Source organism: Ammospiza caudacuta, chromosome 5 (genome assembly GCF_027887145.1).
Source record: "Ammospiza caudacuta isolate bAmmCau1 chromosome 5, bAmmCau1.pri, whole genome shotgun sequence".
Taxonomy (NCBI): domain Eukaryota; kingdom Metazoa; phylum Chordata; class Aves; order Passeriformes; family Passerellidae; genus Ammospiza; species Ammospiza caudacuta.
In genome coordinates this window covers 62,879,813-62,896,941 of record NC_080597.1, presented here as the reverse complement: position 1 = coordinate 62,896,941, position 17,129 = coordinate 62,879,813, and positions in this window count along the sequence as shown.

Here is a 17,129-nt window from a genome sequence, read left to right as displayed (position 1 = left end):
CTGTTGGCCTTGATAAAACCTCTCTTCCACTGGTATCCATCTTGGAATGGATATTCATAATACATGCAGAAAATTTTCTGGCACAAATTTCCTTCAAATGAGGAAATTCACTCTTGAATTAGACTCCACTGGCTCAGGGAGTCTAATTCAGGAGTGACTCCTAGGTTTGATTCAGACTGGTGAGGAATTGATGCCAATCTGGAAGAAGAAACTGGTTTGATCTTGGTTACAAACTAGAACTTTGTCATTTTAGGCAAAGATGGAAAGCTGTACAGTAGAATTTACATGGACTTCAAATCAGCTCTGGTCTACAAAAAGAATTTGTTGTGTGGTGCCACAGGGAGGTGTCTCTAGGAGATGAAGAGGATTCAGGAGGGTTTAGGGATTCTCTAAGAAGTTGCATTTTGGAAAGCTGGAAATTCTCACCTAAGTAGGAACAGATGAAATTCACTCCAGGATACTTAATAAAATGGTTGAAACAAACAGAATGATAAATTATTTATCATCTTTAAGAACTAATAAAAAGACACATAATGAGAAGTTACACCAGTGCAGTGGGAAACCTGGGAGCATAGTAAGAGGCCATTATAATTGTTCCAGAAGTTCTTTAAAAAGAAAAATCAGCGAGAATAGAAAGAATATGTAGCTATGTATAAATGTAAAAGCAAGATATGTGTAAAAAAAGAGCAGAAAAACTAAAATAATTTTAGGACTATAAAAGCCTAATGAAACCTCTACTAGAAAGGGAAGGAAAGTTAAATCAATTATTTAACAAAAGGATGAGCATTTAGTCCATTAGGGAAAACCTAAATACTCAATGGTTTTTTTTTTCCTTCAAGCTTCACAGAAGAGGGATAATCATTGAATTAAATAGTCAATTAAATAGTCAATTAAAAATAAATACATCCAGTCTAAGGTTTACCTCTACCAATAAAAATTTGCTACTACTACACAGTTTTGGAACAATTTTCTTAAAAAGCAATATAACGAGCTTTAGGATAAAAAAGAGAAACAGCTGCTTTGAGAAGACAGTTTAAAAGCAAAGCAGGATACTGGCCTTGTTTGAAGTGTTGTGAAGTACTCTAAGGCTGGTTAGATTGTTCAGAAAAATGCTATCAGTCTTCCATCATCAAACTCAAGAAACAGAACAATTGCTATTCCCTAGGGACCTTCTTGCTGTTGATATTGGCCATTTCCATTGATAAAGCACTATATAATATTTAGTTATTAAATTATTGGATTTTATCAACTGGAGATAATTTAATCACTTCCAAAAATTGAATTAAAACTTGAAATTATTTTTATGAATTAGAAAAATTGCCTAAAAGAGAGGAACAAATTCAATCAGGACAAATAGGTAAGAGTACTGGAGTAACACAAATCTACTGCACAGTTACAGCACTTTTTGGCTGTGCAGCAATTCCTTAGAACAGTGTCTGAGGCTGTAGGGGATCACAAAACAGTGAGGTGAGGGTGTCATAAGTAAAACATTGAATAATGGCCACCTGAGATAATCAATGTTCTCACATTAATAAGGCTTTGGCTCATGCAGTTTTGAGACTAAAGATATCATATGGATCAACTGGAAAGGCTCAGAGGGGCACTGAGGACTGCCAGAACAATTTGGGTAAATGATCAGGGAGGATTTCTGTGGGGTGCCCTCCCCACCAGAGGTGATCTCTAACTCTGAGCTCCCAGAACAAGGGACCAGCCCTGCTGAATGGAGCTGTGGGGAAGCAGGTGGGTGTCACTGCAGCAGAAACATTTTCAGAAGGACAGACTGCCCATTCCCATTGCTGGGTTGCTGTTTTATACTGCTCATCTTTTTCATGTGAAATGCCCTCCACTTTTAGATTGGCTTGTAGCACTTGGACACATTTTCTGCAGCACTCCATGGTGGATTTTTGCTTCTTTGCCACTGAGTTGGTAGGGTATGGTTTCAGGTGTTCTTTCCAGCCTGCATTATGCATTGCCATGAACGTGCAAGTGGCTGTAGATGACTGGTATTTTCAAGCTGGCCATCTAAAGAAAGGGTGTGAAGTACTTCAGTTTGGAGCATGTGCCTACAGCGGAACACTTGACAATAATAAATTTCATCATTGGAATTTTTATTTGATGATTTTGTTTTGCAAACCCTCAAAGGCATTGAGGTGACTGAGCGTTCTTACAGATATCCCATCCTGCAGAATGTGCACAAGGCCTGTGAGACACCTGCCCAGGAATCATGCAGTGTGGTGGGAGAGCCTTCCCAAGCCCCTGCAGGCTGTGCCTGTGCTCTGAACAATTCCATCACTCCTGCACTGCTTTGCTTCCCAGGCAGCAAAAATCCTGCCCAGCTCTGAGAAGAACAAGACTGCAGTAATGACTGAGGGGCCTGTGTGTCCCTGTGCCACAGGTTGCTCTGTGGTTTGCTTTGCTCCAGGCTGATCCTGGAATCAAAGCAATTGACTGGATGTGCACAGTGATTAGCATTGAATGCTGTGCTTTAAACTGAGTGGGCCATCAGCACACAATCACCAGCCAGAGGGAATCCAAGGAGAAGAAAATTGTCTCTCTTCCATGAGCAAAGGGCTACTGCAGACTGAGGAGAAGATTAAATACTTCCCTGGTACAAGGCAGAAAGGCTCTGAAAGGACAGGAGTGACCAGGAGCCTTGGTCTATGGCTTTTTGTGAGCAGGAGGGAATGAAAAATATAAATAGGTGCCAAACCTGGAGGAAAGGAAGAGTCCAGCAGGAGTCTCTCATGACAGCTTCTGGCAAATGTTGCCATTAATGCAGTAAACAAAGGAGTTAAAGGCTACATTTTTAGAGTGAATGAAAGTATTAGCTCACCAGGATTGCAGGCTGGGAAGCCTGAATAAATTAAAAAATTGTTTTGATGAGTGGAAGGGAAGGTCAGGGGAAAAAATGGTGGAAAATATTACATGCAGGAGGGAGATAAATAAGCACAAATGGAATGAAAATAAAAGACACCTTTATAAGCAGCAGTTTGGTACTAAATAATTTGTAGATTACAGCTGAGCTGCAAACAGAATATGAATCAAATTGTGATACTGCCGCATAAAAAGCAAAGATCACCCTGGAAAATGGTGACAGCAGGTGTGTTCATATTGCAAGAGAGAGAATAATTTCTCCAGGCTAAGCTGTGCTGAAGCCTGTGCTGTGTCTGGTCCATGGGGTCACACTTCAGGAACAAAGACAATTTTGAAAGAGTCCAGGAGAGGAAAAAAACCAGATGGTTTTTAACCTGTGAGGAAAAAAGTAAAGCACTTAGGTGTGGTTTGTAGGCAGCTAACCAGGAGGAGTGTGGTAACTGTGTCTGTGCAAGGGTGCTGCTCTCAAAGGCCAGCACTGATGGGTGATGCTGTCTTTGGCAGCAGGGGTGGCTTCCATGGGCAGATAGACAAACATCCCAAACTGTCTGGAGGCCCCTTCTAGTACATCTCAGGGAAATGACGTCATCTTTGTCTTAGAAATTTGTTTAGACCACGCTGGAGAGTTGCTAGGGATTCCCTCATTGTGCAGCCTCCTTCTAAACAGGGAAATAATCCATTAAATAGTTAAATATCCTCCTAAAGCCCCCTTAGTAAGTCCTGCAAAGGTAGGTGGCCTAATTAAGAAAGGATAATGCAGAGGGAGAGGACTGGAGTGCATGGGTGGTTAGGAAGGTACCAGAAGGGCTGAAGAAAGCCCTGGTGAGATCTTGTCTGCAATACATGTGTGCTTCCAGTCACCTGTTTCCACAGTAATGGCTCAGAGGCTCATGGAGACAGAGACCCTTAGGAGACTTGCATCCAGTGGGCAGGAGAGGTAACCAGCCCCTGTGTGTGACCAAAGGCCATGAGGAGGGAAAATCTCCTGGTGAAGGTCAGCTGAGGGGCAGGATATGCCAAGCAAATTGGTGTAAGTGGACAGCAAGGTGGGAGTCCCCACCTGTACACCTGAGGTTTTGCAACAAGGTGTTGGAAGAGCAGGAAAACTGTCCCATTATTGATAATTAAGTACAGTCAATTCTACAGTCGTGACACCTTGGCTTGATGTACTCAGTCAACTGATCTTACCAACCAAAACCCAGCAAAACACAAAAATATTCCCTGTGATTCCTTTAAAAGGGACAGCACACAATATGCTCTCAGCTCCTTGAGATTCATAGCACTGAATTTCTAGGCTGTACTGAAACATGCAGTTCCTTCAGAAACAAAAACTGGTGTTTGCCTCACATCTCTGATTCACTCACTGATAGCTGGCAAATCTTTGCATAAAAACATTGAAGAATCTTTAAGGGATGTTGGAATAAAGCTATTGTTAGGTTAACATTATCAGATGCCTTTAAATCTGTGCTTTGCATGTTTATCATGTTAAAATTCAGAAATAAGTGCCCCCTTTGTGTGGAGGGGAAATCACTTTACAATGCAAGCTGTAATTGCTCTCCCTCACTGACCTTCTGTCCAGCTCATGGTTTTCTCCTCCAGTTGGAGCTGCAGACATTCACTCTTTTGTTGTAACCATGAAAAGTATTTGATAACAAGAACCCCTCTGGTTTTAAACACGAGTCATCCTCCTTTTCTCCTATCTAGACCTCCTCAAAACTTGTCTCTTTTCTATAACTCAAACCTATACAAATCTCAGCAAGTGCCACTCTGGCAGCCCTACAAAAAGCCTAAAATAAAACTGCTTTCTAGCATTTTACTCAGTGATTCAATCACTAGAACTGACACTATGGAGAAATCACGCCTGCTAATGAAATTGGCTATTTACCTGTTGATGAGTGCCCTCCAGCACAGGAAGAGGTTTTACAGCATATAAAACCCCAAACCTACACCTCAGTTGTAGACATACCACAGTTGCTTCTGAAGTAGCTTTTCCCATCTTGCTAATCCTCTCAGAAGAATGCAGGCAGGAGGAAGGTGATGCCATTGTGAGTGTGAAAAACCACTGAATCACAGCATGTCATTATTGGAGATATGCTGTCAGCTGCACTGCAGCATTGCCCACTGTCCTGGAAGAATTCGTAAGAAAAGAAATGTATTTAAGCACACACCCACCATATTAGTGAGAGGTTTTTCTGGCACTGTTGGGTGCTTCGTGGTACAGAAGACTCTAAATGCTCGTTCATGCATGCACTGTTTCATTATCAATAGATCTGTCTATTACCTGTCATTGCAAGGAAGTACCAGGCTTCCAAAAACTCTTTTTCACAATGGCAAAACCAACTGAAATGTTGCTTTATTTAAAACCTGTTAGACTGAATAGGAAAAAGAGGATGTTTAAAGTATCACTGTACTTTGTGGGTGAGTGCTCCCCTCCTGAGTAGGCGGGAGCTGCAATATGTGCTTTTCTCTGCAGGAGCTGCTGGCTCTTGCTGTGTGCTGGACTGCTGCATGCTCTGAGAGGAGCAGCAGGGCAGCCAGGGCACCCAGCTGCTGGGTGGCTGTGCCCCAGGCCAGCATGCTCCACCCCCAGGGACAGCAGCAGGCAGATTCTATTGTGAGTGAGCCCTGCCAAGCTGCATTGCCCACATGGCAGGGCCCCTGTGCTGCAGCTCATCAGGCTGAGCAGCCAGAGAGCTCTTCCTCTAGCTGCTGCCTTCTCACCCTTATTAAATTACAGACCATCCAAATTGTGATTACTCTGAAGAAAACTAAATGATCTTGTCCTCCAGGTGCCTCATTATGGCATCTGTTAGAAATAAGGCAGTGACAGGTGGAGGAAGCTCCAGACATCTCCATCGCTTTCTAAAATTTGTGTGAATTTCATTAGGAGTGGGAGTGCAGGGGTTTGGCCATGCACTGCTTTGACTTCCCTGCTGGCTTGTGCCTGTGCCCAGGCAGATGTCACAAGAGTTAAGAAGGAGGGAGAAGTCCCGGCATTATTTGAAAACTCTCCCACCTGTTTGTTTTGTGTGCTATTTAACCTCAAATCTGAGCTTCAGCAGAGACTCAGAGCAGGAGCACCTCCCTCTGTTCCCTGTCTTCCCATTGCTGTGCTTTCCATCCCTCCACCCTCATGGCTTGTCCAGCACCTTCTGCTGCACACAGGGCTGCAGTGTGAGAGCACTGCAGTGACAGCCACCCCTGTTTCATCATGAGCCCCACAGGCAGGAGCTGAGGGAGCAAACCCCAGTGGGGGCTGGTGGGGAAGGGCAGGGCTGGCAGTGACCTCCTTTAGGACTGCCATCTGCTGCCTCTGTCCTGGCCTTTAGGGCTGGTTCAACAGCCCTTCTCCTGGAGTTCAGGGCTTCTCTAAAGATTGAACCACTGTGTATGTCCGTCATCTGGACAATCTGCTCTGGGAAGAAGTAATAGCCCTCTTCACCCAGAGCAGCCAGCTGTACCTAACTCAGCAGGAGTGTGAGTGACACCTGGCTGTTCAAAGCCACAAAGGGAGCCACTACTTCTGGGAGCACATTTCTTTCCTCCAGTGTTCCCATCTGGCAGAGGCAAAAGAGTTGATCTCTGAAGACTTGTGGTCCAGGCGCCAGCACAGCCCCCCAGCCAGGGAGACGGGGCAGGTCTGGCTCTGGCAGTGGGCACAGCCAGCCTGGGAGATAAAAGGGCATAAGCTGTGGCCTCACAGATTTTTGTTTTAAACAAAATCCTGAAAGGGATCTCTGGCCTCTCAGCCCCCTCCTGAGAGCAAGAAATCTGTGCTGCAGTAGATGAACAGGAGCTCTTGCCAGGTAGGGTATGTGGTGGAGTATTGGATGAGTCAGGCATGGAGCTGTTTCTCATTTATACCTGTGCAGCTGCTGACAAACCTTCAGTTAAACCTAAGCAAAACATGAGCAAAATGTAGGTACAATCAACAGCTTTGATGGTTTTTGGAATGTGCTTTTTTTGCAAGGAAATCACCATTTTCCCAGCTGCTGGTAGGAGTTGACAGAAAAAGCAAGAATAACCCCCTGTCCTGTCACATCAAAGAGTGGGAGGCAAATTTCATAAAGATCAAAGATGTGAAATGGGTAAAATTCAACAACTTAGATCTTACCTGCTGTCAGAATCACCAGGGTGGTGTTTGCCCTCACAAGGAACTCAGTAAAAAACCAACAAAGCTGACACAAAAAGAAAGCATTTGCCAAGTAGATGCTTTCAATTAAGAGACTGTATAGTAATGATAACCATGAGAACCTGTCTTATTTCTTGCCTCCTTTCTTGGGTTCTCTGCTGAAGTCCATCCTTGCACAGGCTGTCCTGGGATACAGCTCTCTGCAGAGCTGGCAGCCTCGACTGATGGCCAATTATCACTGGAGGGTCCAGGAGTGATTGTACAGAGTCTTGGTCTGCAATGAATTCTCCAGGCTTAAATTCAAGCACTTGGCACTTGAAGTAATGCCATGATAGTGCTCTGTGAAGCTGATGAAAATCTTTCAAGTCAAGTGTTGGCTGTGCTGCCAGAAAAGGTTGTCTTGGAGGGTTTCATTTATTGCTGTGAGTTCTAGTGGAAGAAGAAGGACAGAGCAGAGGTGCTGGCACCTGTGTGTGCATGAGCATTCATCCTGGGCTTAGGGGAGAAGGGGATTTGCAAACACAGTCACCCTGCCAAAGGGACCCAGCTTCTCCTCTCGTGTGTTTCCCAGAGGAGAGGGCAGCCCCACAGCACTGCACTGGCTGCTGGAGCAGCACTGGGCTGGTGTGTGGTCAGGGAGGGGTGGCAGTGGCACCGTGGCAGTGATGTGGGGAATGGGGAGAGGAACAAGCACAGCACAGGATGGGTGTGCAGCCCTGCCACCACTGTCACCACGGGGCACAACAACACGGGTGACACACTGGACAGCCCTGGAGATGCCATTGCCCAGCAGGCCTGGCTGTGGAACAGCAAAGTGGCCACAAGGAGCTCACTGAAGGAGATCCCATGGAAAGATCAGAAATTCTGTGCAGTGAAGGAAGGGAACTGAGCACAGCGCTGGTTCCCAAGGGGAAGAGCGAAGCTGCGACGAGAATATTGAAGGGATAAAACTGATGAGTTGTCACTGACATAAAACCAGCAGTGGGGAAGCTGCTGTGACACTGGGTCCTTCTGCATCCTGGTTTCCAGTCAGGTATGTGTTCCTCCTGCAAGGGCAGGAGACACCTGGCTGAGAAGCAGACAGTTTGGGAAGACCTGAGAACTGCTCTAGGGGATTAGAATTTCATGTATTCTACTACATGTTTTCCCATCTTTCAGCATAATTTTGCTTTGCTGGAATCAATACTAACCTCAAAGAAAAGAAATGTTTGTGTATTGACTACATATGTTAGTTTATATATTTAAACTTTATATATTTATCTATAAAAATAAATATGGATAAGCTGTTCTAATAAGTGCATTTTAAGTTTTCCAAGGTTGGTGGAGGGTTCAGTAAGTGAGCAGTTGTTTTTTATCAAATCGATTATGTCCATGCCACTACTTTATTATAATCAGATTTGAAAGGAAGATTGTGTACAAAATATTTCCCTTGGCAGCATTGCTTGCTCCTGCCTAGGAGCTACAGGGCTGCACTCCTCTTATGGAACAAGTCTCACCATTTTCTTAATTAGGAATAAATAAATAAAAAAAGACAAAAGAGCCTTCTTTCATCTGATTAAGTAGATAATAAAAACACAGGCTACCCTGAAGCACAATTGCTGATTAAACCCTTGGATGAGGAATAAACAGGCTGAAGAAAATTTTAATACATAAACATGGGACTGATCTACTAAACAGCCAAAAATCTATCCCTAATTGGGGAGATTCTGCACAAGGGAAAACAGAGACCAAAGGGGAAGATACATCATTTCTGTAAAGAGCAATTTGCACCAGGAGCATGTGGCTGGGGGCAGGCAGCTCGGGCTGAGGATGTGCCTGCAGTGCAGCCCAGGCACCAGGAGGAGCCTGGAGGAGCCCTGCACTGCCAGGGCAGCTGGTGTGGGCAGGGGGCTGGGGCTCTCCAGGCCTGCAGCCCAGAGTTTGGGCAGCAGGGAGGGGAAAGGAGAGCTCAGCATTTTCACTGCCCAGCAGTGGAGCTGCCAGCAGCATCCTTCTACTCCTTACCCACAGGGATGACTTGCTAGGGTCAAGACTGGTTTTGTAATATTTGGAGACGTTCATGTGGCAGCATAAAAATAATTTTGATTTCAGTCAGAAAAGAGACCTCCTTCACTAATTTATCCCTGGGTGTAGCATTTATTTGTGGCAAGTGTGATGTGACTAAACCTTACAAAACAAAGATCTCAGCAGTGTTTATCTGCTTGCAGCACACTGCATTGCCACTTGCCCAGAAGTATTAAATAGGCTTGGATGCACCAGCAAGATCTTTGCCCTACCCCTGATAGATCTGTTTCATTCCCAAGTTCCAATGCTCAACCCCACCCTGCTTCCAGGTCCTGCCGTTCCCTTTTTAAGCACGGGTGTGGCAGATGTCACTGGCAGCAGCAGCTGCTATCCTGGTACAGCTGTCAGCAGCTCTGAGAGGCTCCTGAGTGCAGGGCTGAACCCTGGTCTGCACCAGCAATGCTGTGAATCACATTGGGCAGTGGTGAATTTGGGGCAGTCTTGGCAGCCTCCTAGCCAGAGGGGTGCAGAACAAAACCTCCCTATGGTCACATAACAAGTCTTAGCTCTCAGGTAGCTGAATGCAAGGCAGTGTGACATGTTTCCATGTGCTGGGAAAACAGCATTAGTTTCCCTTTCAATTACTAAACATATTTTTTATTTATTCTTTCAATGAATGAACTTCAATAGCAAAAGTCTTAGAGGATGTGGATAACTGAAGATGTAAATCCAAACCAATGACTTTGCAAATATATTTCAAAGCCTATCTGCAAGGACATTAGCCAGGACAGATCAGCTGGGAAGATTTATTTTTCATCTGTGAAACAGCTAATTCCCCCAAAGAAAGCACTGTCTTGCTCTTCTCTGGGTATTGCATCTCCTAATTAGTGTAATCCATTTAGTCTGCTCTGTTTGATTTTTCACCCACAGAGGCTGTGAAGCTTCTGCTCTTAAACTTGGACTTGCAGTTACCTCCCCTGGGCAGCAGTGAGGCCTCTGTACCACACAGACTCCTCTTGGTAGGAGCTGGGAATGGCAAGAACAGCACTGTAAATCACTGCTGCTTCTGCTTGCTTCCCTGTCAGGAGAAAAGGGTGATGGGGCAATCCCCACTGAGAGCAGGTGGGTGCTAAGGCAGAGCGGGGCTCAGACATTGGATGTGGCTCTAAATAAATAACTTAAAATGACCACATTCCACATTTGCTGGCTACTCTGTGCTTTGGAGTTTCTACTTTTCCCTCAGTGAAGCAGTGAAGGAAGAACTGCTGCCATTTCCCTTTGGGCCTGTGCCTTTGTGGCACATCCTCCCTGGTGTGTGAGGCAGAGCCCTTTCCATTTGGAGGTACAAGGACAAAAATCAGGTGATGATGTAAGAGCTTTCTGTATGAGAGAAGTTTGTATTTTCCATATGACTTCCATTCCTGGTAAGAGAGCTGTTAAATGAAATTGGCCTCTGTGTGTTGTCTTCCTTCACTATTCCTGTTGCCTTCACTTTCTGTATGTGTCCCTCTTGTGCTTCACCTTACAGTCATGTCCTATTTTGAGCTCACAGCTCTTCCATCTCTTTATTCCTCTCTCCTTTATATGTTCATCCACAGGAAAAGAAAATCTGAGGCAGAATCTCACTTTTCAGGGCTCTTAAGGTGGGTTAAAAATATTTCAACCAGAGGAAAATATCTGAATGATTTCAGAGGCTTACAGGCTGTGGGGAAGTGAGCTGGCAATGCAGAGCAGTACTGCTGGCATGACACAGAGCTCAGCCCTAGATCAGCACTGCCCAGACAAGGAACGACCCTTCAGACCAACTCAAATCCTACAGAGAGGAGAGGAGGTTCTGCAGAGAGGAGAGGAGGTCTCCTTTGAACAGTCAGCCTCTCTCTTGGCAGCATTCTCAGCTGGGTATTACTTTGAGAAATCTGATGTAAGCTGAGCTGGGCATTGGAGCAGCTCTCATCCAGGGACCCCCTCCATCACAGAGCCCTCTGTGAAAACATGAGCTTGAGGAAATGGAGTCTGTGGAGGTGAGCACCAGGAAGGGAATGGCTTGATCTATATTATCAGAAGCAATCTCCTGGTGCATTCAACTCTGTGTTCCTTGCTGCATACACAGGGCCATGCTGCTTTAGAAAAAACAGAGCAAGGATGGTAGGAGAGTATATGCTTCAGCACAATGATGGGGATCCACTGAGAGTGGCATCTGGATTGACTTCCAAGAAGTAACTGGGATATTTCATCATTTCAGTGTCATCCTGGCAGTCATTGATGCTTGTGGAGATGGACATCTGCCTGGGCACCTGACGCCGGCAAGGGGGATTAATTACAGACACGAACAAGAAGGGGCTGCTGCTGACAGCGCCTTGAGCTGTTTTATTTTTCAGCATCAGTCTCATTACATGATTATGACAATGGGAAGATGCTAGCAGCTCACATTCCAGGCAGCAGGCCAAAAACTTAATGTTACAACTTACTTTATAAGCTTCTTGACCAATCACACAAAGCAAAAGCATATTGACAGTAGTTCTGTCCAATCACCATAAGCACATGTACCTTTGGTTAAAACAATGCTTGCTTATTTCAAATGCAATACCTACTTGTAAGCTTTAAAACACAACGCACAGAGCTCCATTATTAAGCTTTAATCTTCCTAATAACTTGCTAGATAAACTTTCTGCAGCTTAGAAAGCTATTCAGACAAGCGTTAATACACAGACCATTGTTCTATTTCCCCTTGCTTTTTCTACAGTTTAAATAATTTTTCTGCTGACCTATCTCATGACTGCTGCTCTAGCTCTGCTCACAATTCTGCTGTATCTGAGGCCTGCATCTTGCAGCTTTCCCAAAACCCTCTAATTTTGTAGATTCCCACAGGCACCCTGGCTGCTCACACAGTTTCTCACCTGTGTGGGCTGCATGGCAGCCAGGGCTGCTGAGGCTCCACCTGTGCCACAGCTCTTGGGATGCCTTGTTCTCCTGCTGAAGGAGGCAGGTTCAGGGCTGAGCAGTGGTGTCTGCTACAACAGGACCACACACCTCTCACATACCATAGCAGCATCCCCATTTTCCAGGCTGGGGGAAGGATTTGCTCCCAAACTCTCTTCTGTGCATTTGAGGAATCTGCTTGACAGCATCTCAGAGTCAGGGAGAAGCACTGAACAGGGTAATACATGGAGATTGCTCTATGCATATCAGCCAAATACAAGAAACCCTAATGGGGTACATTCTCCAAATTCCATCCCCTGGAAGCTCTTCACAGGGTAGTTGAGCCTGCCAAACATGGCTCTGGCACCACCATGATATGCAGGAGGTCTGGGCTGGGGATGGTTTGAGATAACAATGCCATGACTCTCTGGAGCAATGTTCAGTGATGAATGTCTCTTTTGCTGCAGCTGGGAAAGCCAAGTGGTCTCAAGGAGTACCTGTTCAGTTATGTCACACCTGGAGATCATGGACCTCTGCTGACTCCTGGGTTCTTGCAGCCCTTGTCAAAGGCCATACACTAAGCACTGGGTAACCTGAGCACTGGAGAGGAACCAGCTTGCCATCTTCAAAGACAACATTCAAACTTCATGCCTGTCTTCTCTGCTATACTCAAACTGTGCATTTCATCCACCGAATGCCAAAGGAAAAAATTCAGTATTACTTTTGCATCATGTATGGGAAAACTCACATATATTATCATGTATGATTTAAAGTTTTAATGATTTGGAGTTTGACATGCTCAAAAGCATGTCAAGACAGCAAGTCTGGGGTGCACACATGTTGAAAAGTATAATTCCTTGTATATTGAGGAGATAGAGATGAGATACAGCAGATATATCAGAGCAAGTTGTACTTTACTGCCTTGCTCATTGGGTTTCACAGGGAATCCTCAATCCCTAGATTGAGCTAGATTATTTTTAACTGTTTTGAGAATGACTTTCAGATACAGAACTTCTCTTTCCTTGAAAATCCTTAATATTTGCAAAACAAGTGGTCAAATGTTTTTAACATGGTTACAGAGGTAATAGTTGCATTAGTTGTTTAGAAGGTGACTTTGGAAAAATACTGAGAGGAAATGGGTCTAGCAGGAACACTTCAAACATTTCAGCTGTTTTACTTCAGCTTCATGATTTCTATTTTGTAAAAAACTGCTATTAAAAATGGCCTTTTGTTCCTTTGCTTTTTTTGTTCCTTCCTTGTCAGGTTTGCTCAGATTACAAGTCAAAACAGAGCTTTTTCTTCTGTTCCATGGTGTAGATTTACTGTCAGAGAAAAATTTGCCTTCCTTTTGTTATAAATGCTGTAATAGACAACAGGAAGATGGTAATAAACCATGTTGAATTTTCAATATCTTGCTGGTGGTGCAAGAGCCACAGCTCTGTCTGCAGAGCCAGGGGTCCCCCAGGAGTGGAAATGTTTCAGGTGGGACAGTGCTGTGCTGGGTTTGGCCATTGCCACATATTTCAGGTGGACAGCTGGTTCTTGGCTTGTTTGTTGAGCCTAGTGAGCTGGGCCAGGTTTAATCTTACTGTCAGCTAAGAAGGACTTAGGAACTCTCTTTTCTTCACCAGTTATCATAGACACTGGAAGGATACATTGCTGTGCTTGGCTGCCTCAAAGAGCAGTGTTTGTGTGGCAGTAGGAGCTTTTCCCAGCCCCTGGCTGCAGAGATGATGATGGCTCTACCAACAGTGGCTCCTGGAGGATATTTGCCTAAGCTCCAGCTGGAGCAGGGGGCCTTTTTCTGTCTTCTTTCCACCTGTATAACTGTCTGTCAGGAGCTCCTGTAAGACACATTACTGTTGTAGCAAAAAGACTCAATGATCTGCATTTAACATAGGTCAGAGAAATTCTCATAACATTCTAAGACAACCTCAACAGGCGAAGGCTGAAGTGTCCTGCATTTTTCAGAAGACAGATTAAAAATCCTTACACAAAGAATAAGTGCTCTATCACTCTTCCCAAGTACAGCCATGGCCTCCTGAAATCCTGACACCTGGTATTAGTTTCAGCTCAGGGCTAGAGCTTTCTGAATTCTGTCAGTGAGTGCAGGTGTTTGTTGTTCTGCTTTGTGGCGCCTCACACAAGGCAGATCCTTTGTCTTAAGGAGGAATCCTTTACTGGAACACATCAGAAATATCCATCAGCTGGACCTGATATAAGTTCATGTGACTTCTCCTCCAAACCACCTTCCCTACCAGAGGAACAGAGAACAGAAGAGTGTTTGGGAGCAGATCCTTTCCCCAGTCTGGAGAGGGGCAATACTGCTGCTCCAGCACATGTGGGGGACGTGGCAGAATGTGGTACCAGATCCCACTGCTCCACCTCCCTGCTTCCCCAACACAAGAATGTCAAGCTCTCCAGGTGATGTTAACAAACACATATCCTCTGAGCAGATGAGGTGCAAACCCACTGCAGTGCTGGGTTTTTATCTGCCTCTCTGCCCAAGGAGCTGGGTGACTCCTGGGTGAACACCAACCAAAGCTGGGGAGCACACAGGGAGGCAGGGTCACATATCTGTTACACCTGGACATGAAGATGGACCTTCAACAGCAGCTGCCTGATCCATTTGTGTCTACAGCAGCCCTTGCTGCTGCTGAAACCCAACACAGCTCTGGATTACCCTGGCTGTGAAGTGATGAACTTCCTTGGGACACTCAGGTTAAAATGCAAACTGAGCAGTAGGGTTCTTGCAGACAAGAGCTTAAACTCAAAACCAGCCCTACAAGTCTGTGAGGGAGATAGCAGCTATCTGTTCTTCCCTTCAGCATGGCCAACATGACAGTACTTTCCTGTGGACTTCCCTGTGATTATTGATTTTTCAACTAGACAAAATGATTTACAAAGTATGCAAACCTGGGCAAAGGGAAAAAAAAAGCCAGTAAAAGAGAATTTCCACATAGATTTAAAAACCAGAAAAGAAATTCAAGCAAATCACCTCTCCAGAAGGGGACACCTCATCTTCAATTAAATTGAGTATTCCATCATCCCAGCCCAACTATTTTACTGATGAATTATTCTGCTGAAAGTCATTGTTTTCCTGCTAGCTTAAATTTATCCAGGATCAGCTTCCAGTCATTAGAGCCCCATGTTAATGTCATTGCACAAATTGATGGTACATATCTTCTGGGTTCTTGTACCTTAGGCCTCCCCTTGGATCTCAAAAACTTTAATGCCAAAATATAATTTATTCTCATTAGCAGTGTCTTGGGACTGCTGTGTGAAAGGACCAAGAAAGTTGGATGTATTAGGCTTTAGCTAAGACACAGAAGAGGATGCAGCAGTAACCAAAAAGCAATAAGTGCTGGAAGGGAGATAAATCAGGTACTTCTGTGAGCCTTCTCCCCCAAGAGCAGGGTGATACAGTGAAAGAGCATAACACAAGCCCTGGCCAAATTAAAACTGATAACATAAAATAGGCATTACAGGCTAGATGATAATCTCTGCAGTTCCCTAAGTGCTATCAAGATTTGCCTGCAGCCTGAGCTGAGGGTGATGCCTGCTTTGTCCCTCACCAAAGCACGTGGCTGTCCCTGCAGGAGCAGGGAAGGGTCCTTCAGGCCCCTGAGTTGCACCATGATCCCAGAAATGCTCATTTGGCCTCAGCCCTGATGAACAGCATCTGCTTTTGCCAATGCCTTTGCTGGTGATTCTTTGATTCAAAGACTGTTGTAACAGAGTTCCACTGACTGACAAGCACAGGGGTTTTTATTGTGAGGACTCCATTAACCTTAGACCTATTTCTTTTCAGGCCAAAATTTTTGGTTCTTGATCTCGCCAAGTGTTGCACTAAATGATCTATTCCTATCCTAACTTTGTGCCACCAGTCAACTGTGAACTCATTTTTCATGTTTTTGGTCAGCCATGGAGACCATGGCTTTTTCTTCCCCTCTCAAGCCTGGCTTTAAATTGCTGATTGAATCTGCTCTAATCTCTTTCTGGGATCCCAAAGCCCTGTAGGCTGTCCTTATGAGTTGAACAAACCAAGGAGCACAGACCACTTGTTAGTAAAACAACTGTGAAGTGTTAGCTACAGACCTTAGGTGATACACCACAGATTTTGCTTTCTCTCTCACCTTTCAGTCCCATCAAGTCAAACTCACCAGATCTCACCAGCAGTCCAACATCCAGAGTTAAAGAGCACAGGGCTGATGGAGAACCACCAAATCAAATGTCCTTCTGGACAAAAGAAGAAAGCCAACAAACAGTGGAAGAAAGTCCAATAAGGGAGTGCTTGTATGATAGGATATTCTGCAGTACTGGGTTACTGCCTACCTTTTTAAAGAGGAATTGTTGGCTGGGGTATTTGGAACAGGAATACTTTTATGAGATCATTAATATCAGCCTGTGTATTCATTTGGCTCAAACCTCCAGGGAAAGGGAGCTGGTGGGAAAGCTCTGAACATCGGGGCTGGGATAGACTGTGGAGAGATTGGGGCCTGCCTTATGTCCTACACGAGTGGCCTCAGTTTTCAGGGCAGCCAACAGGCTTTCTGAACCCTGCACACCTCCAAAGATCAATTTCTTTGGCAAAGAAATTTGCATTTCTGTAGCACCATAGAAATCAATGACTGCTAATAACAGCATCAAGGGGTCACTTTTGGACTCTACAGACAGGCTGCAAATTAGCACAATTGTGCCAAAATTCTAATTTACAAGGCCTTCAAATATTGACAGGCTTTTCTCTTATCTCATTTCATCTAAGTCTATTTGCTGTATCAAGAGGGCATAGTTCATTTTTGATAAATTTTGTTTGTTCTTTCCCAAAGAAGCTTGTCTTGTAAGTCATATAATACTTCTGAAGACAGGAAAAAAATACACAGAGGAAGGAGGTGTTGGAACTGAAGCCAGATAGGAAGGAATCAAAGGATCCATCTGCCTTAATGTTAGAAATCTGTGGTGCAAATATCTATAGATGAGCCCATCACCCTGAGCTCTCTTTCTTGTGAAGAGTGAGAAATGGGCTCTCACGGGGTGTGACTAAGCTGGACTGTTTCTGTCACCTTCCTTAGCATGCAGTGAGTTTTCACAGAGGTTGTGCCTGTTTCTCCCTGGTGACTATAAAGGAAGGCCAGCTCAGATGTGGCCATTTACACACACAGGCTCTGGCTGCCCTCTGACACCTCTGGGCCTTTCATCC